Here is a 14,644-nt window from a genome sequence, read left to right on the forward strand (position 1 = left end):
TTGTTTATTAGAATTTTCTTTTTCAGAAAGAATCTTAAGGAATGTGTGTATATGAATATATTGTTTTTACTGCAAAGTATTTCTGGACTTGTTCATAAGAATTTTCAAAACCAAAATTTAACAGCCTATTTCATGTTATTTTTAGTCATTATATAGTGTGTGTGCACATAAGGGAAATGATTCAAGACTTTCTCTTAATTAAAATTTTGATTTTGTATTTAAACAGAGAAAATGATGCTACAAAGTGTTTCCTCACCCTGCCCCCACTAAGGACAAAAAAATTTTAATTCTGAGATATTGAGGACATGTTTTTAGTTCCAAGGTTTTAAGTAATTTATTCATTACAGAATATAACCTATTTCTCTCTTTTTTGCCACAATTACTTTATTTATTATCTATCTACAGACTTTACTTAGGAGGATAGAAAAGTTTACAAAATATGTAATCCATAAGCATTATTTTAGTTTATCTACATTGATTTATTGCTGAAGTCCTATTCACTGTACATTCAAAGTTCTTTCCTAAACCAGTAGGTCTTGGGATTGTTTTTTAAGATTAGAAATATAGTCTTAGAATAAAACTCAAGAAGTATTTTATATGCTAATAATGAGAGTCTAGTAATAGTGTTCATAAATGCTTAGAGCACTATTCTACACAGACCATAGACCTGCATTATAATCACCTACAATGCCCATAAAAAATACAGAATCTGTGACTTCAGCTTAGTTCTTCTGTACCAGAATCTCTGGTCATGACACCTCAGGTTCTATATTTTAAAGTTCTTTGGTAATTAAATGCATTATAGTTTGAGATTCACTGTAACTGCCAATTACATCATGCTTGGATCCATGTAATCTAAGATATTACACAGTTGTTGAGGTATGTTTGTGTGTCATGGAAACTTTGAAGTCATTTTAAATGTTTAATAGATTAGCAAGTAACTCAGTGTTTTTCATGAACAACTGTAGACAGTATTTTTAGAAGTTCATGTCTTATTAATATATAGAAACTAAGTCAAATAGTTTCAGTGAGATTTTTTTCTCAACAAGAGGAAAAGATAACCTTTCTTCATGCTTTATATATATATATATATCTTTATATATCTCTATATATTTATATATATCTTTATATATCTCTATATATATTATATACATATATATCTTTTTAATTATTAATTTATCTATTTGAGATAGGGTCTTGCTACCTGACTCAGCCTACCAAGTAGATGGGATTACAGGCACATGCCATACCTGAGACTCTTCATGTTTTCAAAAAATATCTAGGCCCTGGCCCTACCTCATACTAATTAAATCAGAATATCCAAGGAATCCACTGAGTCTTAATATATTTTTTAAGTGCCTCAAGTGTTTTTAATGGACAAATGCAACTGAGAAACAGCACTACACTGAGGAGCAAAAGGGACAATTTGCTATTCCCAAAACCATGTATATTAAGCTTGAGAAGTCTTAGTACTCAAAACCACATACTAAAGTATGACACTGTAGCGTAGAAATCTTGTTTCCCTAACTGTATTGTCAAGGAAGTCAGAATCAAGTTCTACAGGCAAAGAACGTTTTCTCTGGATAATCTCATTTGTCCAGTAGGGGCAGTTTCTCTTAAAAGGCTTTTTCTGCTAAGTTTTACTAGGTTGTTGTAAAGTACTGATTGGGAAGTTTAAGTGATAAGAGGAATAGAATTTTGACTTTTTCATGAGGATAGGATATTGAACTAGTTGATCTCTATGATTTTGCCTACAATAGGTAACTCAAATGTATTCAAGAATATAATTTTGTAATAATTTTGCACAAGCAAATTATTTTCTGGGATGGGACTATGTTCATGTAGGATATCAGAATCAATGTATTTTAAATTATATTTATTAAAAATTTTGTATAGAAACTAGGTAGTCAGATAAAGTTAGTACTATAGAAAGTCCTCAGCTCTATGACGTGGATCATAATATATGTTTCAAGACCTTTCTGATTCTTCTAAGGGGGAAATCTTAATATTATTGCTATTTATTGACATAAAATATGTCTTATAATACCCACCTTCCTTTGTTAAAACTTATTAAAGAAAATCATAAAGAATAACTTCAAAGTGTTGTCTTATATTTAAAATAAATGAAACTATGTCTATAACTTCAAATTCATGATATTATCTCATGCTTCTTTTTTAGATGTACATTAAAGATGTCAGTTTCTACATGTGGAAAGTAGATATTGAAGGCTTTGTGGTTTACAGACAAGATCTTTAGAAGTTAGACACTCAACGTAAGTAATAACTATAGTCTCATAAATAATTTTATATATATTGTTAGGGTTGCCAGATTATAATTGACTTTCTAAATTTGCTTATTTTTTATCACTAGCCCTAGGTGACCTCACAATCACACTCATTCATATTGAGACACAAATCTTAATGCCATAATACCATCTTGATGGGAAGTATCCGATTTCATTTGTAACAGGCAGTTGATTAAAAAATGATATATTATTATGGAGGAATACAAACCAACCAAGAGTGGAGAATAAACGAAGTACTTTCTATCAAACCTGCTATTACAACTCAGTCATTAGAATTAAACTTGGAAAAAAATAATTAAACACAAAACTACTATCATCCACTGCCCCATTTTCTTTTTAATGTAATCATTTATCAGTTCCTTTAACCATATTAAGAGTTTGTTCTTTGCTCACTCCAAAATGCCTGTCATAATTTCATATATTCATAGTATTATAACCTCTGAATACCAAACCTCTTTTCATTATTTCCTGACGCCCTAAAGATTTCTCTTGACCTAGTCTATCCTTTCACTTATCCTTCTGTTCATGCCTCGCATGACTGCTTACATGGCTAAGTAAATTTCTGAGTACATTTCGGCAAACTTTCAAGTGAGATACAAGTTGTATAAACCTGAAAAAGAAAAGGTACTTTAAGTAATATTCCTGGCCAGATGGGGACAGTGGAAGCCTGGAGAGTGTGTGACCTATAAGTGGAGCACTTCTAGTCACCTCTAGGATCCTTTCTAAGTGAGAATGAGTAGCTATAAAATCAGTTCTTAGGATTTTTTCAAAAGAAACCAGAAATACAAATTTTAAAATCTTTATCCTTCAATATCAGTATAAAATTTCACCTTTGAAAAAAATCTACTTTTACCACTGCATGAACCAAGTAAAACGGTTTATAGCCTCTGGTACAGGAGTTTTTTTTCCTTTGTTCTATTTTTCTTTATTCTTTTAGAGTGCAAGCACTTAGAGTCTATTTTTTTCTCCTTAATTTGTAGTTAGCACCTTAGTGATTTTGCTAGTTTTCTATGATGAATATTATTGTCAGAATGACTTCTCTTGAAAGGGTAAGTGATATTACTTATTTTCAATTTATTCATATGAATTAGAAATATATATAGTTATATATGGTGAATTGGTTACTTGGAACAGCTATTCAGTTGTTTTCTGAGTTATAATGATTAGATAATTATTTTTATAGTCCCTTCATCTCCACAGTTTAAATCAGATCCTCTGGAAAAAACAAATAGCCATACCCTTTCTTGTATGTTTAACAGATAGGGTGTCACTATGTTGCCCAGGTTAGATGTGAACTCCTGGGCTCACAGGATTGTCCAGCCTCAGCCTTTGAGTAGCTGGGACCACCATGTACTCTCGCACTCCCGACTGTTTTGTTTTGTTTTTTTTAATGGATCTTTTGCATAGAAAGAAAGTAGAGTTAGTCACACTTCTCAGTTCATAGTACACTGTCATCACTGGTTCATGCAAAGCACTTATTATGTCATTTATATATTTTATCCACCCATTCTCCTGAACTCGGCCCATGGGAAACTTTATGATATTCTAAAATAATATCTATTACACTGTTCTCTTTTGTGTTTGCATGAGCGTTGTTTTGCATACCTATATCCTTAAAATTTTTATATAGAAAATTTCAAATGAATAAAAAGGGAAAGGGAGAATTATGTTATGAACTACCATATGTCCATGTCTCAGCTTCAGCAGTTCTCATCTCATGGTCAAACTTCTGTTAACTATTTCTCTTCCCTCTCTTCTCCCCCATTTATGTACATGAAATTTGAATACATAGTGTTGTGCTATGTAGCTCATTATGTTTCTGACTATTTTATTTCATATAACCGTATGTTTTAACCTTTATTTATGTGGCCATGTTTACATTGCTTCTAACTGCTACATAATAGTCTGTGATATATAGCTGCCATATCTAAACTATTCATTTTCCCCAGTGATTACCACCCAGGTGTCTTCTAATTCCCTTTTACCACAAACACCACCATAATGAACATCCTCATACTCGTCCTATCATGGAATATTACAAAGATTTCTTTGGAATACATACCCAGGGACAGAATTGTGAGTTAATAGGATATATGTTTATACTTAATTTGACCAAGTCTTATTAGATGCTACCTAGATACTTTGGTCCATACTCCCACCCACAATAATCTTCTTATGCCTGCCAACCGTTAACGTTACCTAGCTTACTTATTTTTCAGTCTATTGTGTATAATTTTGTAGCCCATTTTTAAAATTTGGATTTCTCTTGTCACTAATGAGCTTCAATATCTCTTCATTTTCTTGTAGGCCTTTTGGCTCCCCGCTTCTGAAATTGCTTGTTCATATTCTTTATTTACTTTTTCATTTGAATTTCTGTCTCTTGATTAATGTTTTGTAGGAATTTGTTGTATATGCTAGATATTAATTTCCTACTAGTTTTAGATATTATAAAATATCTGCTTCCATTCTTTCAACTTTTCAATTTTATGCATGATGTTCTCTAAGTAGGCATCAGATTTTAAATATTCAATTTAAATTTTTTTCTTGATGTCTATATCTAGAGTATAGAAATATTACTAATTTTTTCAAAGTTGATCTTTAATCCAAAAACATTACTGAACCCTCTTATTCTTAATAGGATGTTATTTTTTCTAGATAGGTGATCATATCATTTGCAAATAGTGACGATTTTATTTCTACCCTTCCCATCCTTTCTTGTAACTAAAATTCTTTCTTCTTTCCTATATCTTTGGCTAGTTCCTCTGGAGCTATGTTAAAAGAGTAGTAGTCACAGTGGGTCATCCTCATCTTATGCCAATCAAAAAGGAGATGCATCTAAAGTTTATCAATTAAGTATAATACTTATTGAAGGTTTAATATGTCATTTTTACCAAGTTAAGAAAGGTTTTATTTTTAGTTTGCTAAGCAGTCTTATAAATAGTCATTGGACCTTATCAAATGCTTTTTATGATGTATATATTAAAATAATAATGTGATATTTATCCTGGGGTATATTAATATGAATCATACGGATAGAATTTCTAATGTTAAACCATCCATGCATTCCCAGTTTACATCATGATGTATTATTTTTACTACACTATTGTGTTTGGTTATCAAATCTTTTATCGAGGATTTTGGAATCTACATTCTTCAGTGAAATGTACTATAATTTTTTTCATTTCTTTGTGTGGTTTTACAATTAAGAGTACATTAACTTTATGAAATGAGATGGGCAGCTTGTTCTTTTTTTCTATATTCTGGAATAACTTTATAAAATAGAAATTTACTGTTTCTTTAATGTGTGCTAAAATTCATATGCAAAACTATCTGGATCTGGGATTTTTGTGAGGGCATGTCTTTGACATCTATATGTATCTTCAGTGTTTATCATTCTATTCAGGTTTTCTTCTCATCTCCTTCCACTCCCCCTCCTATGGCTATTGATGGCAGCTGGTGTTCTCCCCACCTGCAGTTATAGCCCATACCTAGTTTCTTTTGAGTCGGGAAATATATCTGGGTAATCTCCTTGCCCATGTTCAACTGAGCCATGTAATGATCACTTCCCTTTTGCACTGACCAGGGGTTTATTGTCCTAACCGTGACTGCTGGGCTCTAATCTGCCCAGTCTTGCTTCAGTTAAACTCTCACTACCACGTACCTACATTAATCCTGCACTGCAACAGTATTCTATTTTTCTATAATTATAAACGTAGGTTAATAATATCCTGAACTGACTTCCTTACAGCTCTTAAAACTAATGCCATACTTCTGATTACGTGTGTCAAGGTTATATAAAAGGTAAATATTTTAATAAAAGAAGAAGTAAAACATTATGTTCATCAAAGTCAGTATTGGGGGTAAAATTAGCAATTATCTGGTCTAATGTTTTCTATAATATATATTAAGTTGTACTTAACTCTAGGAGATTTTCACCTTATCTCCAGAATATGAACCATATAGTAACCATGTAATATCAGAATAACAATTAAAAGTATTTCCACTTACAAAAAGAAACAGGAGTAGAGATTATAAGTCCATGGAAGTTCATAGACACACTAACAAAAAAAATTAGTCAAGAAACATATTATAGTTATAATTTTTTTACACATTTGAATGAGTTTCTGTCATCTTAATTCTATCAGTTTTTCCTGTACTTTGTGTTTACTTCTTTTTAATCTTTTCTTACTAAAAAAAAAGTTGATACTTATATATCTCCTCTAAAAACATGCATTTTGACATCCCTTTATCTCCTTCACCTTCTCCTGCCCAATCATGTTGCTGTCATTTATTTTAAATTCTAAACTGTCATGCTCATATTTTCTTTTTCTTTACTGTTTGCAATTTTGAAAGACAGATTTTTGCCAAGATATTTTATGAGTATTACTTCATAGTTCTTTTATTTTCTATAGTTGTTTCTTTCTCTTTGGACATTTCATTGAAAACTGTCTTCTGAGGCCTTCTAAACTTGAAAATATATATTATCATATCCTCATATTTGAATGACTGCATTGCTGTATGTAAAAATCTAGGTTTTTAAGGTTTTTCTTCAATAATTTGAAAATCCAGTCTTTTTGTCCTATATATCTCCATCCTTTCTTCAAATACATCCTTCTTTATATTTTTATTTTTCTCTCTGAATCTCCTATTATTCATATGTTAGCAGTGCCAGTCCCTTAGCCTTTCTTTTATATTTTTTTGTCCTTTCTTAAATATTTCCTCAAACTGGTCTTCAAATTCACTAATTTATTCCTCTTTTTTAATTATACTATTTATCCAATCTATATGCTTCAAGTGTTATATTTTTTATATATACACATATATATAAAGTACCTAATATTTTTGTTTCCTCCTTTGTTCTCTTATTCTTATTATATATTACTAATATCTTCCCTTATCTCTCTTAGTATGTTTACTAGGCTAACTTTAAATTCTTAGGCCATCAGATCTAACATTTCTGCTTCTCTTAGATTCTATATGCCAGTATATTATTTTTCCTTGAAAATAATTGTGCTCCTTAAATGTCTTGATGTTTTGACCTATAAGATTATTTCCCCCTGGATATTGGCTACTATGGCATCACATACAGGGAGATGCCAGTCCCAATCTGTGTCATTCTCAGTGAGCTCAGATGATAGGAGAAGGTAGGTAGAAAAGCCCCAGGCCACCTGAGAAATCACAGTTAATTTATTAAGTCAACAAAATGATACCTCAAGCCTCTGCTTCACCGTCTCCCCCCTATTCACCCACCCTGCCAGAGAGAAACAGCTTCCAAAGCTGGTGACTGTTATTCACTAGCTCTGTGGTTTGGTAGGAGAGGGTAGAGAGATTACTGCCCAAGGTTAGTTGGTCCCCCCCTATTTTTATCAGCTCTTTATAAGCTCTCTGTTTTTATTTGTGAGGGAATTTGTACCATAGTCTTAGTCCCTGCAGATATGGGAATGGCCAGTTTTTGACTGAAATCAGGGAAGAATGAAAAGCAGAGAACTCCTATAGTTCATTTTCTATTGTGTCCTCCCACAGCCTTCAAGGGCTGCCTTCTGTCCTAAAGCCCCGAGTTCCAAGGCCCAAGCAACCAGCCCAGCACACTTACCAGTTCACAACAGTCCTCTCCACCAGCCTTCCTTCCCTAGGAGTTTATAGTTTTGTTTATTTCTTGGCTTTTTTTTCTTTATATTAGGTCATTAAGTCTGAAATGTCTGATTTCAAATTGGAAATGTCATTTATTATATCTCAAACAAGAAGCAATACAATTAATCAAAGTATGTGTCTAAACTATCAGCACAGCTTTGCCATCTTAAGGATAGCTTGTTTACACCAGCAGCAAAGCAGCCTAGGGAGTGAGTGGCGATAAGATTGTGAAAGGCATTTTCCACAGCTTGTTGGGAATTGAATATTTTTCCATGAAAGAAGGGGTCCAAAGCCTGGAAGAAGTGGTAATCAGTTGGTGCAAGGTCCCGTGAATACAACGGGTGACACATTTTCCAAGTCCAGCTTCTGTAGTTTAAGCAGCATTGTTTGTGCGACGTGCGGTCAATCGTTGTCTTGCGACAGGATTGGCCTGTTTATATTGACCAACTTGGCTGCTTAATAGCAAGTATCTTCATCATTTCCTCCAGCTGGTTTCAGTAGACATCTGCAGTAATTGGTTGACTAGTTTCATGAAGTTGTAGTGAATAATACCAGCACTGGACCACCAAACAGACACCATTAGCTTTTTTGTGATGAATATTCAGTTTTGGACTGTGTTTCAGCACTTTATCTTAATCCAACCATTGTGCCTAATGCTTGCAATTGTCAAAATTAATGCATTTTCATTACACGTAAAAATATGGGGTAGAAATGGTTCATCTTCATTTATATGCTGTTGGTAGGACTGCAAACTAGTACAACCTCTATGGAAAATGGTATGGAGATACCTCAAAAAACTAAAAGTAGACCTATCATTTGATCCAGGAATTCCCCTACTGGGTATTTATCCAAAGGAAAAAAAGACATTTTATAAAAAAAGACAGTTGCACTCGAATGTTTATAACAGCACAATTTACAACCTCAAAGATGTGGAAACAACCCAAATGTCCATCAGTACATGTGTGGATTAATAAAACATGGTATATTATACTATGGAGTACTACTCAGCTATTAAACAAATGGTGAACTAATACCCTTTTAAACCTCCTAGATGGAACTCAAGAATATTCTTCTAAGCGAAGTATTGTAAGAATAGAAAAACAGCACATGTACTCACTGTTAAACTGGAACGAATCAATCAACTCTCGTGTGCACATATGGTAGTAAAGCTCAGTGGAAACCAAGCAGGTGGGAGGGGGGAGTAAGGGTTGGGTAAATTCACATGTAACAGGTATAATGCACGCTATCTTGATGATGGGCACACTTATAACTTTGACTCAAATGGCACAAAAGCAATTCATGTAACCAAAACATTTGTACCCCATAATACTCTGAAATTAAAAAAAAAGAAAGAAATGGTTCCCCTTTATGTCATGACAGCAAAGAAAGGCAAGCTTTGAGACAGTTTCTCTTCTGAGACTTGTTTAATTCATGTGGAACGCATCTATCCAGCTTCTTTACCTTGCCAATTTGTTTCAAATGGTCCAATATTGTTGGAATAATAACGTCAAATCTTGCTGTTAATTCACATATAGGTTGAGATGGATTCACTTCCACTACAGCTTTCAGCTCATCATTGTCCACCTTGGTCTCAGGTCGCCCACATGGCTCATTTTCAAGATTAAAATCACCAGAACAGACCTTCTCAAACCATCCACATACTGTGCATTCATTAGCCACATCCTTCCCAAATACTTGTCTGCGCTGCATTGGTTCCATGATGGAACTCATACTTTAAAATAACCCGAATTTTTGACTTATCCATGGTTTCCAAAAAGTTCTCTAAAAAAATTTTGAAAGATAATGACAAACCAAACTATGTGTTTGAAAGAATGAGGATGTACTTTCACAATAAACATAAAACAAGAGGTGTCAAAGTGAAACGTCAGAGAGATCAACTGTCAAACTTAGTACTTAAGGAAATCAGACATTTCATACTTAATAACCTAATAATTGCTATGAGAGATGATCTTTAGAGAGGGACCCAGCAGTTTTCCCACTCCAATATCCTGGTACTATCTTTCTGTAGGAAACTCTAACAAAAGCTATAGATATCTGTACCCTTTGACCCACAGATCACATTCTCAAAATTTCATCTAAGAGTATTATCATCAATTATTTGATCATGATGTTGGAAAACAAATTACATGTCCAGCACTGGGAGTTATTTCATAAATGTGTATTCATGGGATAAAGTATTCTGAGTAATAAACTACTCATTTTTGTTTTTTGAAGCAATGAATGTCTGCACATACATGTACCAAAATGTAACAGAGTTTATCTTTTAGCATAAAACGATGGGTGGATTTATTTTTGCTATCATTTGTACTTTCCTAAATTTCTACAATAAACATGTATTCTTTTTGTACTTCAAATTGGTGAACAAACAAATACGTGTATATTTTATTAAAGCAGAACCAATCTGCTGGAATATGAGGTTTGGATGCCCCAATCAAGTAGTCTACATTTTTCTAATCTATTTGTTCACTTGATGTTTATCTGAAAGTTTGAAATCAAGGAAAAAAGGAAAAAGCATTGGTTTCTATAGTTTTCATTGCCTTGTCAAAATAAGGAAACTGGTTCATCTGAATAGTCGGATATTTTTCTTAGGGAGGTAAGGAACAGTGAGTAGCACAGTAGATTATACCATTTATTTAGAAATCTTTCCTGACATCTTATGTATGGAAAAAATATATTTTCCACAATTCTCCTTATCATTTTAATGTTTTTCCTTATATCCTAAAATATATGCCCAGTTAGCTATTTCAAAGTCTTTGCTAACTACATTATTATATTTATATTGTTTCTTGGTCTCTTTTTATCTTTTCTCTTGGTTTGGGGTCATATTTTCCTACTTTTTTACGTCTTGTAATTCTTAACTAGATGGGTTTGCATAGAGTAGTTCTTATTTATGGATAGTTAACATTATTTGCATATCTCTATTAAAGTACTTTCCAAACTGTAATTATGTGTTTACCTCCTTAGTAACATCCTTATGAAGAAAGTATTATGCCTACGTGATCATCTATCTTCATATCTAATACATTAGACTATTAGGGCTGGGAAAGGATGATTGAAGCTAGCAGTTACATCATTGATTTAGTTTCAGTATAGCAAAAGAATGAAAGTCAGAGAAGAATGAGTAAAAGGAAACAGAGCAGAAGCAGTTACAATCCTTTTATGTAGTTTGTCAAAAGAGGGTAGATCCAGCACCATGGAGGAAAAACTTTACAGGACCCTGGATATTGCCAAAATCAAACTGCCCTCAAATGAGTAAAGAGAAACTAAAACAGTTATGAGGAAGAGACACTTAAAACAGTGACTTGTGATTATTAAATAGCAGAATATTTTGCTTTTGTGGTTTAGGAAAGTCACCTTTTTTTCTTAGAGACTTTAATCAAATTGAGTGTAGACACAAAGAGCCCGATGAGAAGACCATTAAATCCAGACATGTAACAAAACCTTGATAGTGACTAGTGTCTGGTTAAGAATTAGAAATGTGGAAAAGTAGGGAAATCTGACCCAAAACCAAGAGAAAAGAGAGTCAGTAGAAATAGATTAAGAAATGGCACCCATAATGTAAGCAGCAAAGATTTTGAAACTGCTAATTGTGCACACATAAAGAAAAACATCAAAATAATGAGAGAGTCATGAAAAATATATTTTTAGCTGTAGGAATTCCCACATCTGAAATGAAATATCCACTGAATGGGGTTATCAGTGCATTCATTACACATTACAGATAAAAATATCAGTGGACCTGAAGACGATGTCAAAACTGAAGCACTGCTGAGCATACTGGCACACACTTGTGGTCCTAGCTACTCAGGAGCCTGAGATGGAAGGATTGCTTAAGTTCAAGAGTTCAAGGCTGTATGATTGTGCCTGTGAATAGCCACTGCACTTCAGACTGGGCAACATTGCAAGACTATGTCTCTAAAAAAATGTAATTTATTAAATTGTATTAAATCTTTAAAAAATGAAGCAGAGAGTAAGAAAACTTTAAAACTTGATCTGGAGACCATTCTTCTAAAGTGAAATATCACAAGAATGGAAAAACAAACACCACATGTACTCACCATTAAATTGGAACTAATTGATCAACACGTAATGTGCACATATGGAAATAACATTCATCAAAAATCAAACAGGTGGGGGGGGAAGAGAGGATGGATACATTTACACCTAACATATAGAATGCACATTATGTGGGGGAAGGGCACACTTATAACTTTGACTCAGATGATATAAAAGTAATTTATGTAACCAGAAAAGTTCAGAAAAAGAGCACGTTAGTTTTCCATGTGGTCTAAGAAATGTATAATTGGTGACCACTGTCTGGGGGATGGGCATGCATGTAGCTCTCAGGTGGTGTAAAGGCAATATATGTAACCTAAATGGTTGTACCCTGTAATATTCTGAAATTAATTAATTTAAAGAATGTGTAATTGTAGTTCCAGAAGGGGTGGGGGGCAAAAAGAAATATTTGAAAAAATAATGGCCAAAATTTTCCACATTTGATGAAAAATGGAATCTCACAAATCCAAGAAACTCAACTAACTCCAAGCAGGAAAGAAAACCACACCAAAATATCATTTCAGAAACCAGTGTTAAAGTGAAAAATTATGAAAACAGACTGAAAAATTAAAAGACACTTTACATACAAAGCACAAAAGGTAAAAATGAGCTAACTTTCATCAGAAACAATACAAACTGGAAGACAATGGAATGAGATTGGCACTGAAAGAAGAAAAGTATACCTAAAATTCACTATCTAGTAAAAATATCTAAAATAATGACATCTTCAGACAAAAAAAAAAAACAAACAAAACCTGTAACTGAGAAAATTCATTGCTAGCAAAACTATGTTATAAGAAATGTTAAATCGGCCGGGCGCTGTGGCTCACGCCTGTAATCCTAGCTCTTGGGAGGCCGAGGCGGGCGGATTGCTCAAGGTCAGGAGTTCAAAGCCAGCCTGAGCAAGAGCGAGACCCCGTCTCTACTATAAATAGAAAGAAATTAATTGGCCAACTGATATATATATAAAAAAATTAGCCGGGCATGGTGGCGCATGCCTGTAGTCCCAGCTACCCGGGAGGCTGAGGCAGAAGGATCACTTGAGCCCAGGAGTTTGAGGTTGCTGTGAGCTAGGCTGACGCCACGGCACTCACTCTAGCCTGGGCAACAAAGCGAGACTCTGTCTCAAAAAAAAAAAAAAAAAAAAAAAAAAAAAAAAAAGAAATGTTAAATGAAGTCTTAAGAAGAAAAATACTAGATGGAAACTTGATCTGCACAAAGGAATGAAGACTCCCCAAAATGGTGAATATATGGGTAAACATAAAAGAGTATTCATTTCTCATCTTTTAAATTTTTTAAAAGATAACTGTTTAAATACAAAATAAGAACCAGATAGGATAGAAAATGGCAGAGTAGAGGTGACCTCCTGGCTCTCTGCTCCCAGAGAAAGAGGTCAAGAACTCGGATGGCTACGCATGAATGAATCGCTCCCCCACAACAACAGCATTATGAAACTTCAGAGAAATACCGTGGGACACACAACACAGCGGGGGGGAGGGAGGCGGGAAAGATGAATGGGAGATAAGATCACAAAGTCTGGAGAGTGTGAGATAAACAATAGAGAGTAGAGTGTGGCTGTGCCCACGTGGCGAGCAAGTGCAGTGGGATCTGACCCTCAGGAGAACATCCTACTGCCCCACTGACCTCCACACCCACTCAGACAGGGATTTGCCTGAAGTTGGTACAAAATTGCCCAACAAGATGGCAGTCTCTGTGGAAAGGGGACAATACAGGAAACATCTTGAACTCCCCGGTGCTCTGTGCTAGCTCTCCACTAGGCCGGGGAGGGACTGGTCTGGAAACCACACAAGGGAATTAGGAGACAGGCACCTCACCTCTGGTGGTCAGCAGATCCAGAACAAAGGAGGTGAACACTGAAAAGGGGACTCTGTCCTGGAAACCACTGACGATTAGGCCAGTTCAGGCCGGGTCAGACACAGCAAGACCTCCTGCTGGACAAGCATGAGACTGTGGGACAGTAACACATAAGAGACAGGGGGCATCCTGTTAACTCAGCTCCCTGATCTGGCATTTGCCAACTCCTGAACAGTCACCCCCCAGAAATAGTGCCCTGTAGGCAGGCAGCTGCCATTTTGAGGGTCCACAACCCAAGTGCTGTGACACCCTACAGTTTCAGGCAGCACCCCTCCACCAGCCAGGGGGATCTCGTGCTGTGCACTACAGTCTCCACCCTTCCACAACCTATTTATTCAGCTAGCCATGCCTGTATTAATGGGCAGAGTTTGACTGTTTCCCCACAATACTAGTTCCCCAGCCTGTGGGATTCCCAGGCACTAGGGCTCTGGGCAGTCTCAGGTATCACTCCTCCCCTAGCACAACAACTTTTATACCAAGAGTTGTGGGCTCCACCCCTGGAGTAGGGAGAAGCAAAAAAAGCCACTTTCCTTGTGTGACTGGTATGAATCTATGGGGCCTTGACACAGACCAATAATTGACAGCCCAGTGATTTGGCCTGCCAGACTGGCTGAGGTGATATAATAAGATCATAACTCTAGGGCCTGCTATCTGCATCCAGGCAACTGCCAACAGTGGAGTTTATGGTCAGGAAAGGAAAATCCTGGCCAGAGGCCCCAGCAGGTGCACCAAGTGACCCCTCCCAGCAGGAGCAG

General features: G+C 35.1%; 1 protein-coding gene across 4 annotated transcripts in view; it reads left to right on the top strand.

Annotated features, from left to right (window-relative positions):
* MBD5 (methyl-CpG binding domain protein 5) overlaps positions 1-14,644 on the top strand; it is a 399,974-nt gene that overhangs the window by 151,533 nt on the left and 233,797 nt on the right. For all 4 annotated transcript variants that reach the window (XM_076005508.1, XM_076005506.1, XM_076005509.1 and 1 more), the window contains one exon: positions 2,180-2,273. The gene's annotated coding sequence lies outside the window, so the exon portion shown is untranslated. The remainder of the gene's footprint in view (positions 1-2,179; positions 2,274-14,644) is intronic.

This window comes from Microcebus murinus, chromosome 8 (genome assembly GCF_040939455.1).
Source record: "Microcebus murinus isolate Inina chromosome 8, M.murinus_Inina_mat1.0, whole genome shotgun sequence".
NCBI classification, from domain to species: Eukaryota; Metazoa; Chordata; class Mammalia; order Primates; family Cheirogaleidae; genus Microcebus; species Microcebus murinus.